The sequence below is a fragment of the Synchiropus splendidus genome, chromosome 9 (genome assembly GCF_027744825.2).
Source record: "Synchiropus splendidus isolate RoL2022-P1 chromosome 9, RoL_Sspl_1.0, whole genome shotgun sequence".
Classification (NCBI taxonomy): domain Eukaryota; kingdom Metazoa; phylum Chordata; class Actinopteri; order Syngnathiformes; family Callionymidae; genus Synchiropus; species Synchiropus splendidus.
Genome location: NC_071342.1, coordinates 8,437,041 through 8,459,732, shown reverse-complemented (window position 1 = coordinate 8,459,732; position 22,692 = coordinate 8,437,041). Strand labels below are relative to the sequence as shown.

The 22,692-nt window shown below is 42.4% G+C and overlaps 1 protein-coding gene across 7 annotated transcripts in view; it reads left to right on the top strand.

Annotated features, from left to right (window-relative positions):
- The window catches only part of LOC128764519 (muscarinic acetylcholine receptor M3-like), a 147,887-nt gene that overhangs the window by 29,013 nt on the left and 96,182 nt on the right, over window positions 1-22,692 (top strand). For 3 of the 7 annotated variants that reach the window (XM_053874290.1, XM_053874292.1, XM_053874293.1), the window contains exon 2: window positions 7,278-7,392. The exons of 1 other annotated variant lie outside the window; for it this stretch is intronic. The gene's annotated coding sequence lies outside the window, so the exon portion shown is untranslated. Of the gene's footprint in view, window positions 1-7,277; window positions 7,393-7,515; window positions 8,581-22,692 lie in introns of those variants that run through there. 3 more of the 7 variants (XM_053874294.1, XM_053874296.1, XR_008415769.1) reach the window with 2 other exon arrangements.

Below are 22,692 nucleotides of genomic sequence, written 5' to 3'. Positions count from 1 at the left end.
TCTGGAATGTCCAAAGCAGTAAAAGATAAGTTGGTCTCACTTCTCCTCTGAGAATACTTGATTTTCCTAGAAGTAATTAGATTTAATGTCTTTGCGCGGCAAGGATGGAGAGGGTCTTTGAGGATCTGATTATCTGCATATCAGCACCACTAGTGGGTGCAATGCTTTGTCCAGGGTAGTTGTACAGACACTTCCCCACGTGGGGAAGTTGAAGTACCTTGGGGTCCTGTTCATGAGTAAAGGAAAGATGAGGCAAGATGGACAGATGGGTGCAGTGCTCTCAATTCACTGGTCAGTCTATGCTATGAACTTTGGGTGGTGACCTAAAGAACAAGCTCACGGAGGAGATTTCTCTGCAAAGTGGCCGGACGGTCCCATAGAGTTGTTGCTGACGCTCAGTCATTCCAGTGAGACTTGAATCAAACCCACTACTCTTCAATTGAAGAGAAGCTAGCTGAGGGCACCTTTTTAGACTAGCTGTCCCAGACATGTCTAGATGGGGACCAGGACACATTGGAGAGAGGTGTCTAGGCAGAGGGAAGTCCTGGCCTCCGCTGCCATGGAGACCCAACATTTGATAAGCAGTGGGAGACGAACAGATCGATGGAGGTAAGGATGAATTAAAAAGCCTCTTATATTCCTCACCACACGGCCCACATGTGGAATTGCCGTCTGAAAACGCAGACGTGTGTGTGCTTCAGTGTGCTTGTGTTAATGTCAAGCTGGAGATTCATTATCATAACCATGAGTCATTGGCTTGGATGACAAAAGGTTTTCATTGGAGTGGCCATTCAGTGTCGATGTGATATCAGCAGGTAGTCGGGGCATCTCGGGAGACGTTTATTGCTCGCACAATCATCCATCTTCCCAACGGTCAATATCATTTGCAATATAGAGACAAAGCCATCAGCATCTCATAAAACCAGCCTGCTGTTTCACCTGTGTGGGAAGCACAGGGCAGTGAAATATAAAGAGACCATTTATCACCAGCACACACGTCCACTTGGGCTCCATTGAAGGAGGCAAACATATTATTCAAGTCACTGAACACGGCAGCTGACTTTAAAACAAAAACGAAAGTAACAGCATCAAATCTACCTGCAAGTGCCACGATCGGCTCACCAGTCGATTTCAGCGGCTCCCAGATCTAATTTTGTTGCAGACCAATGTCAACAAATATGAAAATTCATCTTGCTGCCCGTCCGAGTCGGGTCTTTGTCTGGCCTTGTTTGTCCAGTTAACAAATGATCGAGTGGTATTTCTTTAAACGGATGGATTTTACAGAGTAGCTTCATCAATGTGTCATGTGAAGCCTTTTTGTTGTTGCAAAATATTGATATTCATTTGCTGTCGGCTCCACGTCACGGCGCATTAGAAGGCGTCAGCAGTGTGTGATATCAATGCTTACCTTTGTATCTCTGTCTTCAGTCTGAATGTTGGCATCTGTTAGAGGGATGGGTTTATCTTCTATCTATCGTCTAACAGACACACGAGACATCACTGATGTGTTTTGTGTACTGTTGATGATCATATCATGAAAGACCAAACCATGATCTTCATTTTTTTTAATCTAAGGATGGCTTTTTAGTGGCTAATATTGTGTTCATATCTATTTTTCTCCAGTCATTTATAATGTGTTATTATTATATCCTTTAAGATGAATCATTTGTCTGTTCCTTCCTAGTTTAAATGTTCTTTTGTTCTTGATCCCATTAAATTCTTCAGAACATATAGGTGGAAAACAAACTTTTGGCAGGTGAGTCATAAGCAGAGGATGAGTCATTTCTTGAAAACATTTAAACACTGGCCCATGAGCAGACAGACGAGGCAGCCACATATTTAGAGTGGAAACCTCCGGGAGCTTGCCAAGCCCACTTTGCCATATTTCACCTTCAGCATTTTATTCTACGGAGAGTGAAAACTTTCCTCTTACTGGACTCGTCTGAGTCACATTTGGGAGCCGATGAATGAGGCACTAATCCATTTTAATGAGTCCAGTGTGTCTGTGTGTTCCGATAACCTACAACCCTGACTTAATGAAACTGAATTACATTCAATGGTTTGAGTAACTGAACTGAATCTGTGTCTGATTAAAGAATTGTTGCTTTTCTTTTTGTTCATGGAGGTTAACAGTGACCTTATCAACTCACGGCAGTGAACTTTTTTTTTTTTTTCCGGCAGAACTTTCATTTGTACTTTGCCAGATGTGGAGTGGGAAGCCTCACCCTCTTCCTTCTTTTGCAGTCTCACAGTTTTTTTTTTCAAGGCGGCTTCACTTCCATCTGTTTCCCAATCAATTTGGTCTCATTTCCTGCCAGTGGTCCACCTCCACGAGCGGGGGCTCATTTAACAGGAAGCATTACATGTTGTCAGTCGTTATGGTGATCGCTGTCCGAGCCCTTCAGGAGATTGTCTGGTGTTTTGCCAGCAATGTTTACTTGTCTATCTGCTTCTGGGGAACAGGTGTTTCAGTGGATGGTTGTGGTAAAGCTACTTAAGTTTTTGTTGAGCTCTTTCTTAAAGCAGGAGTCTTAAGCTTCAGTCTGAAAACCAGTCGTGGGATGAAGACGTTTCTGTCACTTATTGGCCTTCTTTGGTAGGAAAAAGGAGTTTAGTCTACTGTTTGGTACGAGGCCTCCGAGGTTAGCGTCAGTGAATTGTGAATTGTCCTCCGAGACTCAACACAGGAGACACACATTCATCTTCTTTCCCATTGAAATGTACAATCACCGCTTGCTTGCATGTTGAAGGAAAGCAAGAAAGCGGAATGAAGCAAAGGGGAAAGTTTTGACAGTTACTGAATTGGTGAACAAACTGCGAACTAACTTTTAGTTATGAGAAATAAATCTGTAAGATGCAGCCTCTTCTGCAACCTGTCTCTTCTCATGTCAGGCCGGAATGTGCGACTTGAGTTCCGTGAGCAACGGACATCACTTATTGCTGCAAACCGTCATGTTCATCTCCGCCTCCATGTTGTGTTAAGTGCGATCTGTTTGTTCGATGTATCCACTGCGTTTAAATATGTTTGATCACATGAGAGTACATAGAGAAAAGAGATCATTTTTCTGATGGCCTTGCTGCAGCTTTTTTTTCGTGTCTAGTTTTAATTTCTCTTTTAAGTTCATGACTGACTGTCTTTCAATAAGGAGCATACAGCGATCAGAGTGTGAGCAACACTTCTGTTCACATGTTTATTTGGAGTTGACAGTGGAGACGTCAGAGTTAGAAACTATTCTTCAATAAGTTCCAACAATTGCGAGGGATGATGAAATGTGGCGCTGGTCTTGTCTCTCACCAGCCCCGAGCTGATCTGCAGAGCAGAGGTCTCAGCTGCAGCAGCTAGAGATAGAACATGAGATGCACCATGTCACACACGTCCAAACCAGATGGACCAGGAACTCTGCTGATGACACTGAATTGGGTAAAAAAATAATTCTGTCTGATACAGTAAATGCTCATGGACATTAGCCACAGATGTGAGGCACTAGCTAATCTGATTTGCTGGCTATATCTACACTGTAATGTGATAAATACAATGTCTCAAAAATAAGTTCCCCACATTTTATGTACACCCAAGACCAGCGGTAAACACAAAGACTGAATTACAAGTCCGGTACAAACACAGCACGTGAGCTCCTCAGCCCTCGGTTCTCCTGCTCAGTCAGATTCATGCTATCTCTTCTTAGACTCTTCACTCCATACTCTTGCTTCTGCCATGATGTAAAGGGACTCAGCTTTCTGCGAAGTGTCACAGTGGGGATGGACTTCACAGAACACGCCCCCGAGCGGCTCGACCAGGGTAAATAGCACAGTCCAAGGCAGCGTTTAACAGAGAACTGTAGAGTCAGACTCCGGGATTTTTGACTGTTCAAACTGAGACCTGTCATCTCAGGAAATATAAAAATAATGTACAGTGGTACCTCGGTTTTCAAACATGAGTTCGAACAAAAATTTCAAGATTTTTTTGCTTCTGATTTCTAATGGAAATCCATAACTGTGTCCCGTTCAACATCAACTGTATCATTGACTGAACTTTGGAACTGCAATATGATAATTATGATTTCTTTCATACCCCACCAAGTACCTTAGAGTAGCATTAAGTCGCTCATTGATGCTACTGTTCCGTCTGCTTCAAAGGATGTTATCTCACCAATTTCTTGCTTCCATACGTTCTTTGCTTTAGTACTGCTGTTCACCAATACATCCACCAGGGGGAGCAGCCCAGAGTCAAAAGCTCATGACAACAAAGTCCAAAACAGACATTGCGACTGTGGAAATATTGATGATGTAGCTCTTGCACAAATAAATAAAACGGAGACAGCATTGTAGGGGCGGTGGTCGGTGAGGCTGTTAAATACAGTATGTCGTGACTGGAGGATGGAGAATTTCTGTCATTGTTATGTCTCCTTCAAGACTCATTTAAGGTACGTATTGTGTAGTAACAGCGAGTACCTTTCAGATGGTCACGATTATGTGCAAAATCCTTGAGCGTGAACGACTATTAAACATTGTGCAAACTGTCTTCACTTGAATTTAAAACTTATAATTCTGCTTAAATATCCTTTCGAGTACTATCACAAGCTGCAATGAGTACAGAGTACTTTTCTTTTTCGAGACACATATTCTAATGGGCTAATACGAGGGAATACACGGATACAAGATTGCTTGAAGACATCAAGCTGTTACAAATGTATTTCTTCCAGTCTAACACGAAATGTTTCCCATCCAAACGCTGTTGTTTGCTCGCTGCTGCTGCTCTGCGAATTGACTCCATGCTGTTTTATGTACCAAAAAAATAAAATCAGTGCACGGAATCATGGGCTCTCAGTTTTGTTCTCCAATAAATAATTCCAAAGTGAGTTTTAAACAGCAGGGGATTGGCCTGTCAGTCAGAGCAGCCAGACGCTTCAATCTATTAAAAACTGGAGACGCGGAAGACTTGAGGGATTTGCAGTGTTTATTCACGGTGTGTTCCTCCTTGTCGTCCGACAACCCCTAAATATCCACCGTGACCTTTATGACAGCCTTTCCAGTCCAGTTCACAGAAAGGACACTTATTCAAAGCCCCCCAAAACTTCCATGCAGCACTTTATTAAAAGGTGGCATTTAGGTGCGTGCAACGCCGCTCCCCAAATAGTAATCGATGAAAGTGGTTGAATCGCCGGGTATCCACTGGACTCAGAGCTGTCTGCTGCTGATGGAGCAGCCGCCCCCTTATCAATGAGAGCAGATGGAGGGCGTCCAAGTGAGAGATTCAGTCTGGCTCCATGTATGTCATAAGAGGACCCTGACCCGAGCTGATTTTTCGTTTTTGGCTCGGCCCATTTGAGTGCACTTTTGTCCTTTTCCTACTGCATGTCCTTCTGCATGTGTCAGTCACTGTTTATCTCACTTGTGCGCTCTCACAGTGCCGAATCTCTCCTACACATTCTTGAGCGCAGTGTAGCAGCTACGACGCAGAACCCTCAGTCAGGATACTGTGGCGTCTCAGGCCTCTGTATGTATTCTCCAAGCAAACTGGGAAAAATAATTAACAAAAAAATAAAAAATAAAAATAATTCCTTAACAAGTAATACGGCAGGCACACAAAGATCCTGTGAAATTTTACGATCAAGAAGCACGAATTAAATGAGGTTTAATCGGTGAGTGAATATTTTTATGACATACAAGTCTGAAATCGTTATATTTCCTCTTAATTTTTTCACTTGTATTTATTTAATATTCATGTTCCGTTTAGATGTGTAAGTCTTTAAAGGAGCAAAAGAAGAATCCCTTCAAAAAAACCTAAAAACAAATGGGATAGTTCAACTTTTAAACTTAAACTGATGCAGACTGATGCAGACGATCCTACAAAAAAGTTCATTTTTGTCCACTTGATCAATGTGTTTATTCGAGATGTTCATGTGAGATGAGGTGTTTCACCCACACTCACAGTAAAAAAATGGCTCCAGATCGCTGCGAAAAGTTGAGGCAGTCACGTAACACTCCGTCCCAGTTGTCCCCCTGATCCCTCGTCTGTGAATAATCTCACTTATTTATAAAACATGAGCTCCTTTTCATCCTCTTCATAGTTCACAGAAGGGAGCATTTCCTCATCAGAATAATTTGCTGCAGTCAGAGAGAGCTCGTATAATTGCTTGACCTTCCATCTGGACTTAAGAATAGTCGTGTGTTTTGGATATTGTACATCAGCTTAATCTGGGTAACTGATGCCTTGTATATGAACTGGTTTGCAGATTTAAAAACAGAAGCTTATGGACCGAAGGAGAAATGATGTCTCATCTCATATGAGAGCGCGTCTTCTAAATGTGGAGCCAGTGGGATGACAGAGGTCACCAGTATTAGACTGACGCCGGCCATATTGTTGGGACACGCCATAAAGGCCGGAAAACACTTGTAGGGTCTTGCAAAATAAATGAATTTATTCATGCACACCAGTGAAAATGTCAGCGCGACTTAAACAGGATGACCATCCTCGCCCTCAAATGTCGTGCAGCTTGATATCAGACTGGAGTGTTTTCCACCATTGACCTTTCAGATGTAATCTGTCGCTGTAGCACTAGAACCAAGGTTGTTTCACACTTCTTCAGGTGTTTGTCACCTGCAAGAGTCTCATTATTAAGCCACTGCGATCCACTTCGCCATCTGACCTTTTCCACGATGACATCCATGTTTGCCCTGTCTTTGAAAGAAGGCATTCATTAGGACCGGTCTGGGAACTTCTCAGTTTGATTATTTTTCATGGCGGACACACACTTATTTGTCTCGTAAGACTAGAGGATTTTAATGAGCCATTTTAAGGTCGGCTTCCACGCCGCTGGCGCAGTGAGGAGCAGGCCGGGCTATATAAGGCATGAACACTTCCCGAGACATAAAGACATGCCATTCTTTCCGGTGACGGATATTATCCATCAGGGAAAAGTCTCCAGTACGACCTTGATTAAAACATATTGCGTAAATAAACAGAAGAGAAGTAGCCCCAGGCGACTGCTGACCAACCAAGCTAGCGCTTTTCTACCATCCAACCATGTAAAGTGAGGTCAACTTATGTTCCTGGTCAGATGAGATGCATATCTTCTACCAGGTCTGGCTTTGATTTCTGCTCAGATTTCACACCAACATGCTGCTCTGACTGTTCCCAGCTTGTCTTCCACTTCACATTGTAAGGAAAAAAAAAGGGTGCTATATGTGCTCCAATTCCAAATTTGGACACATGCTATTTAACTGATTCTTTGTTTTTCCCCTGTTTGCCCTTTTGCTCCGCGGCTGCCTCGCAGACACCATGATCCGACTGGAGGAGGATAACCGCGCTCGGCTAGCAGACAGCATGGACACCAAAAGGCTCTCTGCTGAAAGGTGACCTCCACACGATCCACCTCCCCAAAATATTTGGTGAGTGTCCAATTCATTCTCAGCCACTTCCCACACATCTTGGATTCAAATCAGTCTGTTTTTTTCCCCACCCCCAACGGTGTCCTCCGGCACGGACCATGTCTATATTTGACAATTTACCAGACGACTGACTAAAGTCTATACTGGTAATTATTTTAAGGGACTACAGGGTCAATAAGCATCGACTCATCAGGCACCAACAGGTTCCTTTTTAAAGGTTCAACAATGAATATTGATCGAAGAGGAAGAGGAGAAAAATAACACTCAAGTATTTATGTACTTCATGCTAAAGAACTTGTACAGACACATCTTTATTCTTAGAGGCTAAATTTTGGACTCTACTTTGATCTTAATTTGTGTCTTATAGTTCATCCAATGTGGGGTTTCAACTAGATTTTTGTGGAAAAGTTTGTGTGATCATTAAAGATGCATGCCTCTGTGTTGTAAGTTTGTTTTTAGCTGTCTGAAGATGACTTTATTTGGATGTATTAAATCATTTACTCACACGCTGTGAGTCACAGAAGGCAGACTCAGTAATTGATAGAGCAGCTGTCAAAGGAAGACCTCCTTTTTATAATTCATCAATTCACTCCATGAAGTGTGTTTTTCATTATTCAGGTATTATACAAATGAACCATTCGCAGCGTCAGCCATAATAAATGTCACCTTATGTAAACTATGACAATACACATTGGCCAGAAACTGTGCAATAAGACAAAAACAGGAGTTATAGGACATAGTGTCACAATTTTTGGGGGGAGGTTAGTAAAAGCTTGAGTGGCTGCTTTTATTCACAGTCCCAGTGCTGCCCTCAGCTGACAGTAAATTGTGTCCCTGGACAGTATTATGCAGCCGCCACTTGACATCAAATTGAAGTGTGGGCACCAATTTTTTTAAAAGCAGCTCTTGGCCTGTGTCTTCTTTAGGTGCTGAATTCAGATCACCCCAGAAGATGAGACGCTCTCTTCCCTTTTTCTGTCATTTAGATCAATATCTACTGTATAAATAACCTTTGTTTACATAAAATTTAAAAAAGCTGATTTTGAGACAATAAATCATTTAAAAGTGAAGTGGTATAGTGAAACATCCCAAGGATTATGGAGGATTTATGACACGGCCAAAATTCTTTGTCCTTCGCAAAACCTCACACACATAGGTTTTACCTTGGAATTCAGAAAGAAGTCAGTGGAGGGCCTGTGAAGATGCTACCACTCTGGATAGGTTTTCCGACTGATGGTTACACACTACAAGGTTTTCCAAGGGTTATACAAAGAGGCACCATCCCTCCTTTCCACGTAAGCCAAGTTCCAGCCAAGAAAGCTCCATAGGGCAAGAGGCCCACACACTGTCTGAGACTCACTCTGCCTATTTGCTGGTGTGGGAGGAAGAGTTCCCAGAAGTCTTCAAATGGACCACCAGTTTTGAGGGCACAATAGCAGTACATTAAGGGGATTGCTACATTTCCATGAAACGTCAAGTGTAATAATAATAGTTTCTGACATTGTCTGTATCAGAATACTCTGCTCGACGTGATCAAGCTTTAGCATTCAGCTAGTGTGTATTTGTACTTTCACACACAACATAAGGCACTGATTGTGAATTTGAAGCCGCAGGCAAACCACCGCATCTCTTGGCACATAATGACCTGTCCGGAGTGTCGGAGTCTGGTCCCTCCTGGGAATTTCTGCTGCTGCTGGTTAGCGTGGATTAATATCTCGGTCTGAGGCTTGTTTCCCTGAGAACGGAGCCGACTGATATTATGTAAGCTGTTCTTTGACACGTTCTCTGCTTGATTATTGAACCAGTCCCAGTGGAAGTCAGGCTTGTCAGGACCACTAGGTCGTCGGAGAGGTCACACAAAGTCCTGTTGCAGCAACACGAACGACGGGAACAAAACTGAGCTGGCTTCTCACTCGTCACACTGGGATTTGTTTTGGGGATTTTAACACTGCCTTATGTACTCTTGCAGAGCTGCAGATCTATTTCCCTTCTATAAACTTGTTTGGAGTAAGCTTGTAACACATACAGTGGTACCTCGGTTCTCGACCACAAGCTGTTCCAGACGGCCGTTCAAGAAGTGATTTGTTCAAAATCTGAATCGATTTTTCCCATTACAATGAATGCAAAAAGAAATCATGCGTTCCAAGCCTTAAAATAGTCTTTTGTAGGAGTGAATGTAGAGTGTCTGCTGCAGGTGCGCTGTTCCTCAATGTGTGTGGCCGCTGCATGTGGGAGGGGTTCGCCGAGTGAGTGACGTCTCTCCAGAAGTGAAGAGGTGCCCGGTGCGTGTCCAGCTCTGAATGTGCGCTTCTGTGCAGTTTGGCTGTGACAGAGTCATAAACCAAGTCACGCTCTGTCCCAGACTCGCCTCTTCCCTGTCTCCAGCCGACAACAGGACATCAAACCCTGGAGTGAGCGCTCCAGCCTCGGAGGTGTGGAGAGCGAGCACCTCCCCTGTGACACTCTACCACGGTCCAGTGTGGAGACAGGAAAGGTTTTACACCTCAGTATGAAGAAAAAACAGTCCGTAAATGTAGCTAACGGGACACGTCTGCATACAGAGGCTGCGTTATACACAATAACAAAGCGCGTCGTGGGTCAGCTGATCGGTCCGCGCACGTTATGTTTTTCCGGCTTTTTTTTGGGGCGTTTGAGTTCGGACGTTCGAAAACCGACGTACCACTGTACTACATTTAATGTGCAGTAGAATGGTTTCTTTCAAGTGGGGTGATTTCAAATATGTGGTGTTAGAAGTATCAACATTCTTCAAAGGGCTCCGTCCAGATTGGTCGGCACAGAAGTCAAGTCCGGGATGGCCTATTTGGGGAAACTGCTGAGGAAACAGATTGGTTCTTCTGCAAAGTTAAAATCAATCATGCTTCCCGAAATGAGTAGAAATCCTGCAAATCTCTTTGACGTCGAGCAGGTGTTGGAGAGTTCAGGGGGAAATTCTACACGTCTGCTGCTTCATCACTATCAGCGCGAGTCAAAGAGCTGTTTATTGATGTCAGTCGAACTGGCGTCTCATCAAGCTGTTAAGCGAAGGGAAGGAATGGTGGCTCAGCAAAGTTCCACAAGTTTCCAAGTGCCTGTCGCTGTTAATCAGACTGAGAGCCCAGATGTGCGTTACAATCCAAGCTCCAGCCCAATACTGGAACAAGATTATGCACCTGCCGCCATAGCTGCTACACGTGCGTGGGCTTGTCCTCGCAAGTGTCCCTGAACGAGTGTTGGGTCTATGTCCTGCTCAGATTTCTGCCAACTCAGTGCATGACTTTGAAAAAGTCAAGTCCTCTCTTCAAGTAAAGTGTGAGTAACTCCTTTTGGTTGTCGTATTTCAATGCTCCATTTAAGGGCATTTTATTCATCGCCCTCAACTCCGACCAACAAAAACAGCAATTAGCAACAATCAGGAATCCAACTCCAGGGGAACATCAGAGAATATTGACTTTCTATGGAATATTTGGTTTTCAGAGTGGAGTCACGGGTGCCTGCTTGCAGTTCTACTCCATTAAGAAGGTGTTTGACGGACAAATCTGCAGTTGTTTACTCACCGATGTAAACATACCTCTCTGTACACGAGGAGCCTTCCTCACACACATTCACCTCACAAAGCCTTTAAAAATAGAACGTTGAAAAAGGTGTGGATTTGTTGGAATCAAATGGTTTCTCATTTCTTACCCTCTCTCTGCTCTTTTTCGATCCCTGGAGCCGCACCACAATGGGAGAGTTGTTGGTGGATGTTTGATATGAGGTTGAGCAGCGGCCTTGGCGCCTCATGTTTTCTCCTTGGTTTAATATGTTTGTCGCGACAGCAGGCTCTGGAATGCTACCTGGGTGCTACTGCTAGGGGAACCCTATGCTGGGACCCGTTTTTGTCAACGTGAAGTGAAGTGTGACTTGCAGCGTCAACACTCCCTCACCGTCTGTCAAGCAGGACTTGCTGTAAGGTAGACCATGAAAGGAGACCCGGAGAGGACGTACAGCACAACGCACTCTGTCATCCGTCCAAAAATCTTGGATTAAACCGTCTAATGCCATCTACTCGGCTTCTTTATGTTTGACTCTATATCATTTTTGTTCTTCAAATCTCATGGTGTGGAATGGCTTGGTGGAGGTCTGTGCTTTCTGAGTGTTTTCACAAATATTTTTGGTAATATTCGGTATCTAGGATGAGTATGCTAAAAAAGGTTGAGATCAGGAAAACTGAAGTCTACACTGTATCTGGTCAGTGATTTTAGTCGATTAATATGTAGTTTTAAGAGGCTGCACTTTCACAGTATTGGCAGGAGTTTTCCCTATGGTGTTACATATAAATATATGCCGTCATTGGTTTGGGGAGCACCGAGGCAAACATGGTGAGAACAATGCTCGGGGGAAGAAATCAGAGTTAAAGTGGGCTGATTTTCAACTTCATCTTATGACACGGTCGTATAGTGTTCAGCAGTAATGAGGAGTGATTTATTGCTCCCAGACGGTGGAATAGGTTCCTGCTATTTTTGGTCTGATAGATCCTCACTACACTCACCAACATTGGGAATTACTGTGTCAAGAACGTCTACTCTTTGTGATATTTTCTCAGTATCTCAATGGGAGTTATGTGGAGTGTCAATCAGAAACAATATACATCAAGTAGTATATTAAAAGGTATAAATGCAGATGGAAATGGAGGGATTGGTGTTGGTCAAGTTTGGCAGACTGGGCATGATGCGAGTGTTAGTGGATGGAGGAGGGTGACCGCCTTGGGGGAGAGGCTGTTGGCTATCAACAGGCCGCTCCTGGCTTGAAGTGACCTGAATGTCCAGCCAGAGGGCAGTAGGTGGAACAGTGCTGGCTGGGCGGGGGAGGTCGCTCTAACTTGCTACTAATACTTGCTTCTGCACAATCATTGGGAAATTTGCTGTGTGAGCTGTTCCTCTTATCAAGTCTAATAGTCCCAAGTGGTCCACCTAAACCAGGAGCTGTTTTATTTCATCCGTATTATGTGAGTGGTAAAGTATCAGCTGACCATCAGCACCTTGTTATTATCCTCTTCACTGAGAGTGTGGTTCCCTTAAAGCAGACCTGGGCAAAGTGTGCACCAGCTGGTCTTTGATGGTATTTATGCGTGAAACATTCTAAACGTGTGAAACGTTGTGTCATGATAATATGTGTTTTTTTGTTTTTATTCATCAGGGGCAGTCACTTGACTACCCTAACCCAACTGCCCATGACACCCCTGCGTCTGAAAGTGCTATTGTGGCAGCAGCTACTGATTTTTTTTTGTTATTTGACTCAGCTGGGTGTTTTTATATAAAGTTATTCTTGTATAAATATATGTTTGTAGTGTCTTTTTTTTACAAGGCAGGTTTATGGGTGGGGGTTAGGGCTTTGGTCACCCTGTTTCAAAGTCATATAATTTGACTGCCCATCCTTGCCTTCAAGACTTTACAACCTTAAGTAGTCATGAAGTACTGTGGAGTAAAGCAGTCATCTCATTTGCTCTGTAATCTTCTGAACCTAGATGTTAAGGTAGCCGTGTGATATTGAAAGTGCTGTATAAAACTAGGGCTGGGTATCGAGTCTAATTTCAAGAATCGATTCGATTCCCATTCTCATGACTTAGAATCGATTATCACGATTCAATTCGATTTGATCCGATCCAATCTCGATTCAGTTTAGTATTTAAACCATTTTCTGAGCTGTTGACATAATCACATGAAGTTACGCAACGTATTAATACTAGTATCATATTGACATTCAACAGGAAATTAATGAAGGATTCATAGTAAATGATAATAAAGATCCAGACACAGAAAGCCAGATGTGACTGCTCATGGGACTGGTGCATTATTAGAAATAGGACGTGTAGTCTGAGAAAACCAACTGTACAGTATGTTTCTTAGAATAAAAAACAGTTTTTGACTCACGCTACTGTGAAAAATACTTTGCTTTATGTTAAATAATATGCGCATTTGTTTAGCCAAACCTCCTAACTGCAAATCACCGTGGGACCCACACTTAGCCATATTGTGACTCTAATTCATTTTGGGGTAAAAAATAACACTTTTTTCATCATTATTTACATGTCCTATCCGTAGTTCGGACCTTCCTCTATTCACGAAAAATCGTATTGAAGCTGTTTTGGTCATGTTTTGGTCACACAATTTAAGCTTTTGTATTTTGGCGTGACAGCCCCTCACAACAGTCTATATTGTTGACCCTGAGGAAATGGAACTGCCCACCCCTGATAAAGGACATGCTCACTTTCAAGGAGACTTGGTGCTTGATGTCTGATTTCAGTAAAATGCCATTGGACTTTGGAGCTGCTGTCGTCAACAGCTGAATAGGAATGTTAATCATTCAGAGTGAATTTGGAATGAACTTCCCTCAATGTTTACATTGTTCACTTCTGCTTCTCTTCTGTTAAACTCTCCAGAGCTTGTGAGGACATCTTCGGTCACAATAGACTACTATTTGGAAAATAAATGGTCAGGAATTGTTATATAGGATGGTTTAAATGCGATGAATGTTGCAAGGGGATTTTTCATAGTGAGCAGTTTAGATGGTGTGAACGCCATGAAGGCAGTCAGTTTACATTGTTCTTCTTCCATGTTTGGTTGTATGGATCTCTGTTTGGCTGCCACTTCTCTTCTTAAACACAGAAATGAGTGCAAAACTAAAGCTCACTTCAGATTCATTTTGCTCTATATATGTAGAGAAAGAGAGAGACATCCATTGGTGCACCTTCCATATGTTTCCATGATGTTAAAACAGCTGGCGTCTGTCAAATCCCATCGCTTTCACTTCCTTAAATCCCACCTTCTTCACATGCACCTGATGACGTAGACTTGTGAAATCGCTCTGATAAACATACACTTCAGGAGATTCAGGATCACGCTTGGGTGACAATACACACTGTCAAAACTCTTTCTGTGAAGCTTTTTCTGTCTGAGGCCTTCTATTTTATTCCAGTCTTACTTTGGGTTGCCAGTCCTGCAAAGTTGAGGCCGTTATTGTGGCCATCGGGCTTCTTAAAATTTCATTATCCCTTTGATAACGCCAGATATAAGCTCCCCGTAGAGAAGGAATCGACCTGATAAATGAATAAATAGAGTTTCAAAGTGATTTCCCAGACAAAGCCATAATAGAAGGAAAAATGAGCTGTGACACATTTATTAACCTTTCCAACTTCTGTACACTTCTTCAGCTACAAGTTGAAATGAAGCTCCGTTTGGCGGCACGCCTGCCTGCCAGCCAAGTGTTTCAAGTCTTCACATCACAACATAAAAAGACGCCAGCTATAATTGTGTTTTGACAGTTTTCTGTTTCTCTTAATCTGTTGGTGACAGTTTTCAGGAGTTAAACGTTATTAACTGTGAAGGAAATTTGTGTAGCTGTAAATTTAAAATGATTGAATGTTTTGACATCGAGCCATTCATCGAGCACTGCGTAATTACAGTTCTGTTACAACAATGGTGTAGATGGGGTTGCTGAAAAATGCTTGTAACATTCAAGCATCTTTTTATTGATTTTTACTGACTGTTTTTCCCTCCTATACACATACTTTGTTTAGCAATGACAACATGCTTGGGGCTATTATAGCCACAATTGAATTGAATTGATTAAAATTGTCACGGCGTGTCATTGTTTACCTTCGTGCTACCTTTTGAGCATGTAGAGCATGTTTCAAACTCAAGCCCCGAGAGCCAAAACAGCCACCCATGTGATGAATTTGCATGTCGATGTCATAACCTCACCATTTACGCGAAGCAAGTAGAATGTATTGACGGTAGTGGACAGGGTTTCAGCGAAGATTTTTTGAAACTGTGGCGGAGGGAACAGAGCGCAGCCAGTCAAGAAGCGAAAGAGAAACGATGACGCAAACAGTAACGTTTTTACATTTACTGAATTGGTGACAATAAAAAACGTAAGTTCTAATCATGAGAGGTAAATCTCTCCCCGTCTCTTTGAATGTCCAGCCAGAATCCATGACTTGAATTCTGAAAGCAATGGACCTCAGTCACTATGACGTTTCTTTCGTTTTGAGATTTTTCTCTGAAAAACGTGCCAAAAACCGATCATGTACACCTCCATGGTGCGTTACGTGTTTGTTTCGATGTTTCATTTCAATATGCTTGATCATTTTCCTGAAGGCGTGGCAGCTCTCATTTAAGCCGTGGTTTTGCTGCATTGTTGTTTGCATGTCGCGGCAGCCCGGGGAGACAATCCTCCAAAATCAGAAATATAGCCGTGGAGGAAAGCAGATGAATTGTCAGGGTGTATCTTTGGGACTCACTGCAGTTGTCTCTAACTGTGCAGCCAAAGCCTCCTCATAAATGTGCTTCCTGATGTAGCCTCTTGCTCTTGCCACAAAAGCAAAAAACAAACAGGAACATTTCTTGTTACCCCAAATTCCCAAGTTTTGAATCCAGCGAAGCATATGCGAAATGTGTGGGACAAACATGTCTGATTCAGGGTTCTCCCAAGTGCTTTAGTAGGAACTGCAAAGCCAAGCTATTTTCCCAAGGTAGGGGGAGTTTTCTGTGATTTCGTCAACGTCAGGGATGGATGATAACTTCATCCCCAAGATGAGAAGTGAACATCTCATGACATAGTGGTTTGACTGCGATCTATCGTATCAACACATGCCAGCAGAGCTCCAGCTCTGGCGTAAAACTGCGGTGAACATAGTTGGACATTCGGCAGACATCCACTCCAGTATTGGCGGTTTTGTCCTCTGCAGCGTCCATGAATGGGGTCAGCCACCATAACTCTACAGGAAAGGGTAAGTTTCATCGTAAGTCAATTGGGCTTTCAAGAGGGAATGTAGTGTGTCAGGCAAAGCTGATAAAATGAAAATGTATATGTTTTGGCCTACATCGCCCATTCATAGTCACAATGATGGCGCTACCTCATCGTCAGTCCTGGTCTCTTCCCCATGAGGGAGACTGTTAAAGAAGACACTCCGAATCCTCCCGTATAGGGAGGATGGATGGATGGATGGATGGACAATTTGTGTAACTGAGACAACCGTTTTGTCGCGGCCTCTCTGACTGTCTGAAGGAAGTTCTCCATTGAGTGAAGAAGTTGAAGTCAGTCGTCCTCCAGCTGTAACTCTTATATAAAAATGAACACGGATGGGTTGTCTAAACAATACGACAAAAACATTCTCAAACTCACTTCGTCTTTCGTTTCCACTGCCCCCCCCCGCCACTAGGAATTCCATAGTTTTATGATCCTTCCTCCTGCAGCTGCCAGAACACACAGTCCCATACCTGTCAGAGACAGTGTCCAGAGCTATCTTTCCAAGCTGTCCCCCGTGGTATAAATATTGTTTATTGGAAAGCGCTCAATTTATGTATGACTGCAGCCACTACAACTACGAGAGACACGGGGTGCTCTGATATCATGTTTCCACTCTTACTATTGAACACATTTGTGTGAGGTGATTCCAGCAAGTGAAATGAAGCTAGTACACACTCTTGTTTAATCTCAACAATCTACAGTACACCAACTCATTTGGTTTAAAGGCATTTTGGACAAGTGCGGAAACAGACTCAGTCTCCGTTGGACACCGCAGCAACAAAAACCATGGACATAAATGTTCCAACGAAAGCCAAATGAAGTGCTTTATCTTGCTGATTGTTGTTTTAAAGTCCTGTTTCTTAACTAGAAAGAAGCAGTTAATTTAAAGTCAAGAGAATGTTTCTGCCAGGCTTTTCTAATCAGATGATATTGACTGTGAAGCACTTGAACTAACACTAAATGCTCTGTGCAACAAGCAAATTCAGGAATAGAGGAGCCATCAAACACCTTTACTTTCTACCAAAAGTCAGTCAAAATGCTATGTTAATTTAGGCTTCATTCATTGCGACTTTCCCCATGTTTTCCGCCCTGAATCACAATGTCTACTCTCACTGAGTCAAATGTAGCTTTTGTGCTCTTAAGTTGGATTCGACTCACGTTACCATCTTTATTTATTTGGATTATTATTATTACTATTATATTATTATTATTATTATGCACATCATCCCCACTTCCACCTTTTGTGACAAGAAATTGTGTTGTCTTTCTACATAAAAATGTAAAGAAAACCACCTCAATCAACATTGTGCTCACCAACACTAGTGGGTGGCGTACAGTATCTGAGTGTAGGATGGACGACATTAAAGTGTCTTTTTATTCATGTGTGATGTAGCCTACACCAATAATGACACTGCAAATAAGGGCTGCAACTAACAACTATTTTGATGGTGGATTAGTCACTAGACTAGCTTAACAATTAGTGGTAAACAGTTATGAAATCAAGAAACTGTGTTATATCTGTGTTATGACAAATTTCTCAGAAGCTCTTCTGTTGTTAAATTGACATTACAGCATGTAAAGTACCGTCGTCATTCAGCAGTCACTATTTTCCATGACAGGAATTGCTTCATTCTTTCTCGATGGGAAAGACTATTAGTCCAGATGCCAAATGCTTTATGATCCAAATTACTTCTGGAAGGAGCTTTGAAGTCTTTTTATGTTTCTAGATTTTGTAAGGAAGTTGTGAAGGATAAAGTCACAGGATGTGCTTTTGTCTATGACTTTAAATACTTGTTGAATTATATATTTTCTTATTTTGTTGTACTTTAAGCCAGGATTCCATTTGTGTTTTTAGTCTAATGAAAAATTTATTTCAACATATCCGCTAAAAGGAGCTTGCTAGCTACTTATTTTGTGTGTGTGTGTTTACTTCAATTTATTTTGTATTTTTCTATTTAAAAATCATGTGAACGTCTGGATGTCTGTGCACCTAAAGAGAAGCAGAACAACACGTTTTAAAACAAACACCTGAGACTTGACGCTTTTATACACCGCAGCCATTTTTCATGTTTCTCTTTTGATGAAGCGAATTAAGACAAAGCTTCACCTTGTTTATGTTTTTGAATGTGTGCCATCGCTCCTGGCGAGACTCGACAGCTGAAACAAAATGTATATTCCTTATCAGAAACCGCAGTTCTCCATTCATTTGTTTTCCATCGCAGAGCACCTTTCTCTGTCTGCGCTTGGCTCTGTCTCGCTGTTTCTTCTGCTGCCTTCATTTCTCCTTCACTGGGCCGTCTATTACAGGCTCGGTGTCATTGGAAAGCCGGACTTGGTGTGTGATTCATTGTGTGCGGTATAATTCCCAGATATGGCCCGGGTCTGATAAAGACTGATTCGAAAATCAAGAGGACATCTGTCGTCAGCGTCCCCTTTTAGCCACCCTCCAATATAAAGAAGCATCTGTTACTACGCCTCTAGCACCACCATTGTTCCCTAACATGGGTGTGAATGCCTTCTTCCAGTGTTCCATGTACTGTTTTACAGCTTTTTCCCTCTGCTTGAAGGGGTCGAGGTGTCGGAAGACCTGAATTGATGGTTCTGGCTTTAATTAGTATAGCCTGTTTTAGTGATATCAGCAATTCTTTACAGGCTATGCTAATCTGTGCCAGAATCAGCAATGCTAGTGGGATGGATTCCTCGCCACGTGCACCCAAACCTTTATCACACAGTGCCTTTGATTTAGTCAGCCGCGTAAGATGAGTGTGGATCGGGAACATGGCTTCATCCTCCTATTATTTTCTTGTTGGAAACTGAAGATGATCAGTGTGAAAAGTGTGTCCAGTTGCTGCCGCCACGCTTTATTGCTGTGTTTTCCATTAACCTGCTGCGATGGAGGGCACTAACCTAAAGACTTTTAATTCAACAGCATGTCAGCCCTGTAAAAAAAACATCGTCTTGGCTGAAGCTTGTTGACCTCCCTGATGATAAATGTGCGGTGCTGAAAGTGTGACGTAATGCACCAACCATATCTCACTGAAAAGTGCAGCCCAAAAAAGGGTCCGGTCGATGAGTTGTTAAGTCAGTCATGAAGCCCTTCATGTTCCTCATCACATTACCACCTCCGCCTAGGTTATTTGACTGTCTGTGTCTGTCTGTTAGCAAGTTAATAAAGAAAAAATAGAGAATATATTTCAATGAAATGTTCAGGAAATGATAATGGGACAAGAAACAAGCGAGAAAACGTGGTCTCGTCCAGTTTCCATCCATTAGGACCTTATGAAGCATCTGAGACTAAAGGATTCTTTCCCACTGCTGTGAAACAAAGTGACTGGTTGAAAATCATGTAGACATTGTTTAACATAGACATTATTTTGTGATCAACAACATGCACCTTACTGCTTTTTAGGTAGAATTGAACTTTGCCGCCTCCTGGGCGGCATGTGGCATGAGCACTTTCAAACCACAGCCATGTGCAGAAACATTTTGGGGGGCTGGTGCTTAAGCCAGAAAAAATGTTGTTGTTGTCGTTGCTGGTTTTATATGTGATTTACTGTGGAGTAGTGGTCAGAGTACAACCCCTGGAAACTTCAGGTTGCCAGCTCGGCATAGGTCTTATGAAGTACACGTACTATACTTTAAAAAAGAGAATGATGAAGGGCAGATTGTCTTTTCTTTTTCATTGGGTCACAGACGGCTATTGCTAAAGAACAAAGAAGCCAAATAAAAACGTCAATATACTCTTTAGAATTAGAGACTTTCGGTGAGTTTTGTAAATGAAATCTAGGAACTGACCACCGCTTTCTTCCCTCAACAGCGTCAAACATCCTACCAGTAACAAGGATCGGCAAATTATGTTCTAATTCAGCGAAATTGCTGAGGAGAAACACAGTTTTCAAAGAAACCAGTATGATGACATGATCATCAGGGCTCTGTACAGGCAGAAATGAGCGGAGATTTAGGTCATCCTGCTGACAAATAGGTCCAAGTTTTCATGGATTTCAGTTTAGGGCATCCGTAGAGATTTCTTTCTCTTCGTGTTCAGTTTGAGAGTTTGACATTCCACTTGCTACCCCACGTTAAATTGGCTACGTTTTTATGGACTACAAATATGGAAAGACTCAAAGTCGAGTTTATGGTTAAATATATGTCTACGTTTGCTGCAACGGGTAGAAAAAAGGATTATCAACTGGTTTCGCAGCTTCTCTTGAGCAGTCGGGCAACCAAACGGCTCTTTTGATTGAAACGGTTGATGTCCCCCGATGCCCAGAGATGAAACACCAATTGCCATCCGCGGTTTTTAGAGCACAAACACTTTAGTGTCACAAAGAAAGGTGCTTTGGGATTGAATCCTGATCCAAAAAAAGAGACCGCTACACTATAGAAGAGTGGCTTGTCTCAACAATTCTCACTCTGCCTCAACATAAATTGATTCAAGCCTTCAAGCCCTCGACGGGAGGAAAAAGGCTTTTAAACATACAGAAAAAAGCGACAATGCAAAAAGAAGCATGGTTGAAAAAAACAACAACATTGAAATAGAAAACCATAATAATAAAAGAAACTACCAAATAAGTATATATATTTATTTGTCTTATATTTTTTAATGCTGTGGTATAATGGCACTTCAGTCCAAGCACGCTAGTTGCTATATTTTCCGACATTACCGCTACGTTTTCCGAAGTTGTATTTTTGAATTAACAGCTTCCTCAACATTACTGCTGCTTAAAATTTAAGGCACGCAGGTAAAGCCACCCACACTTTCGGGCTCTTTGGGACTGGCATTCAGCCCTGGCTTTGATTGGCAGGGAGCAAATGGCACCAACATCTGCAGGCACTTTGAATTAGACCCTGTGCTGATATGCAAATACAAGAGTGATTCAGTAACTGGAGAGCAGCACGCTCACATGCGAGCGAGTGTATGGACACTCAGATCGACTCCATCTTTCTTCCTGTGTTTTTGCCTCTGAGAGGAAGATCAGTCCCACCTGTCCAGGCTTCTCCTTGAGCCAGCCAAAAGAGAGGAAATGTTCTCATTCTTGCTACCACCCATATGGGATTTGTGTACGCTGGTTCCAATGGTAACTCACCGATGAATCACTCTTTAGTTTTCCCAGTGGCACAGACAGCAGTGTGATGTGATTGATCTTTGTGTTGGGCGTATTCATCTACTGCCCACCGTGTGGCGTTATCAGTGTCTGCGTTGATGAATCATCTGCCTTTATGGCCCAGAGTAATTAACTTGCGTGTTTCAGATTCTATCCATCTTGTCGAGCCGCAGTTAAACCCTAATTTGGCTGTTTAAATCAGGCCGCAGAGCATTTGACTTCACAGAGAGCCAGTGATCACATTACTTCTGCTCTCCAGCATCATGTAGGGTTCAGTAAAGTAGGTCTGGAACATCCGTTCTGCAGGCAGCCTTTTCACTTGCTGTACTAATGTTTAGAGCAACTCATTTTTCTTCATTGTAACGCTGGTCATGGGATGTTGCACCATAGTGTTTATGCCAAAAACAGGAAAATGTTATAAGAAGTTGTATATTGTATTTTTTTTTCCTTTACGTTCATGGATAGTGAAAGAGTTGTAGGCTTTTTACACCATTCATATTTCTCCATCACTCACCTTTTATATGTATTGCATCTCTTTCTTGATATACTCTATGTTGACATCCTGACTTTTGTGATGGGAAATTCAAATTTCAGAATATCTTTCAACATTTTACCTAATACCCACCTATGACTCCATCTAAACCTAGTACTTTCAATGGGACTCTGAGACCATCGGCTCTTGCACATGGCAGCGGTATCTATTTTAATGGCCAGATCAGCTGTTTTTTCATCAGTGCTCATCACCTGAGGTTGTACTCACCAGTAAACTGAATATTTTCTAAGAAATTTTGCACATCATTTACCAGGTTTTATCCCTGTGAGAAGCTGGGGATTCAGGCATTCCAGGTCAACATTAGTCTGCCTTGCGATTTCAATATTTAAATGTCCTGCATATTTCCGATCTGTGGGGGCATTTCTGAACGTCTCCATGTTATCCACCAGCCAGCCACCGACCCTCTTTAACCTTGCTGATAACAGCCCTGCTGACTTTTGCCCTATCAGCAGAGAGAGATGGCGGAGTGAAGTGTGGGGTCTCTGGAGGGCACATCTCTGCAGGGTTACAATCCAAAGTACTAAATGCCTGCATTTAGCAAAGTAATTCAGCTCATTACCTCCCAAAACGCCGCGGTGTTGAGCGCTATGGTGTATGATGTTAAGCAGCTTTACTCTCCAGGGGACTCGTCTGTGTCTGTGTGTTTCTCATACATTGAAAACCTCACCTCATTTTTCACATCCTGATCCGCAGCCACTGTAAACATGGCATTGCAAAAAAAAAAAAGGTCTATAGGTTGTTTTTCTATGTTGCAATGATTATTTTTTGCTATCATTTACTGATGATTAAAAAGGTTCTAAAACCATCTTAAATTTCAATGGATCTCAAAACGCTGCAACAAACGCAAACACCAAA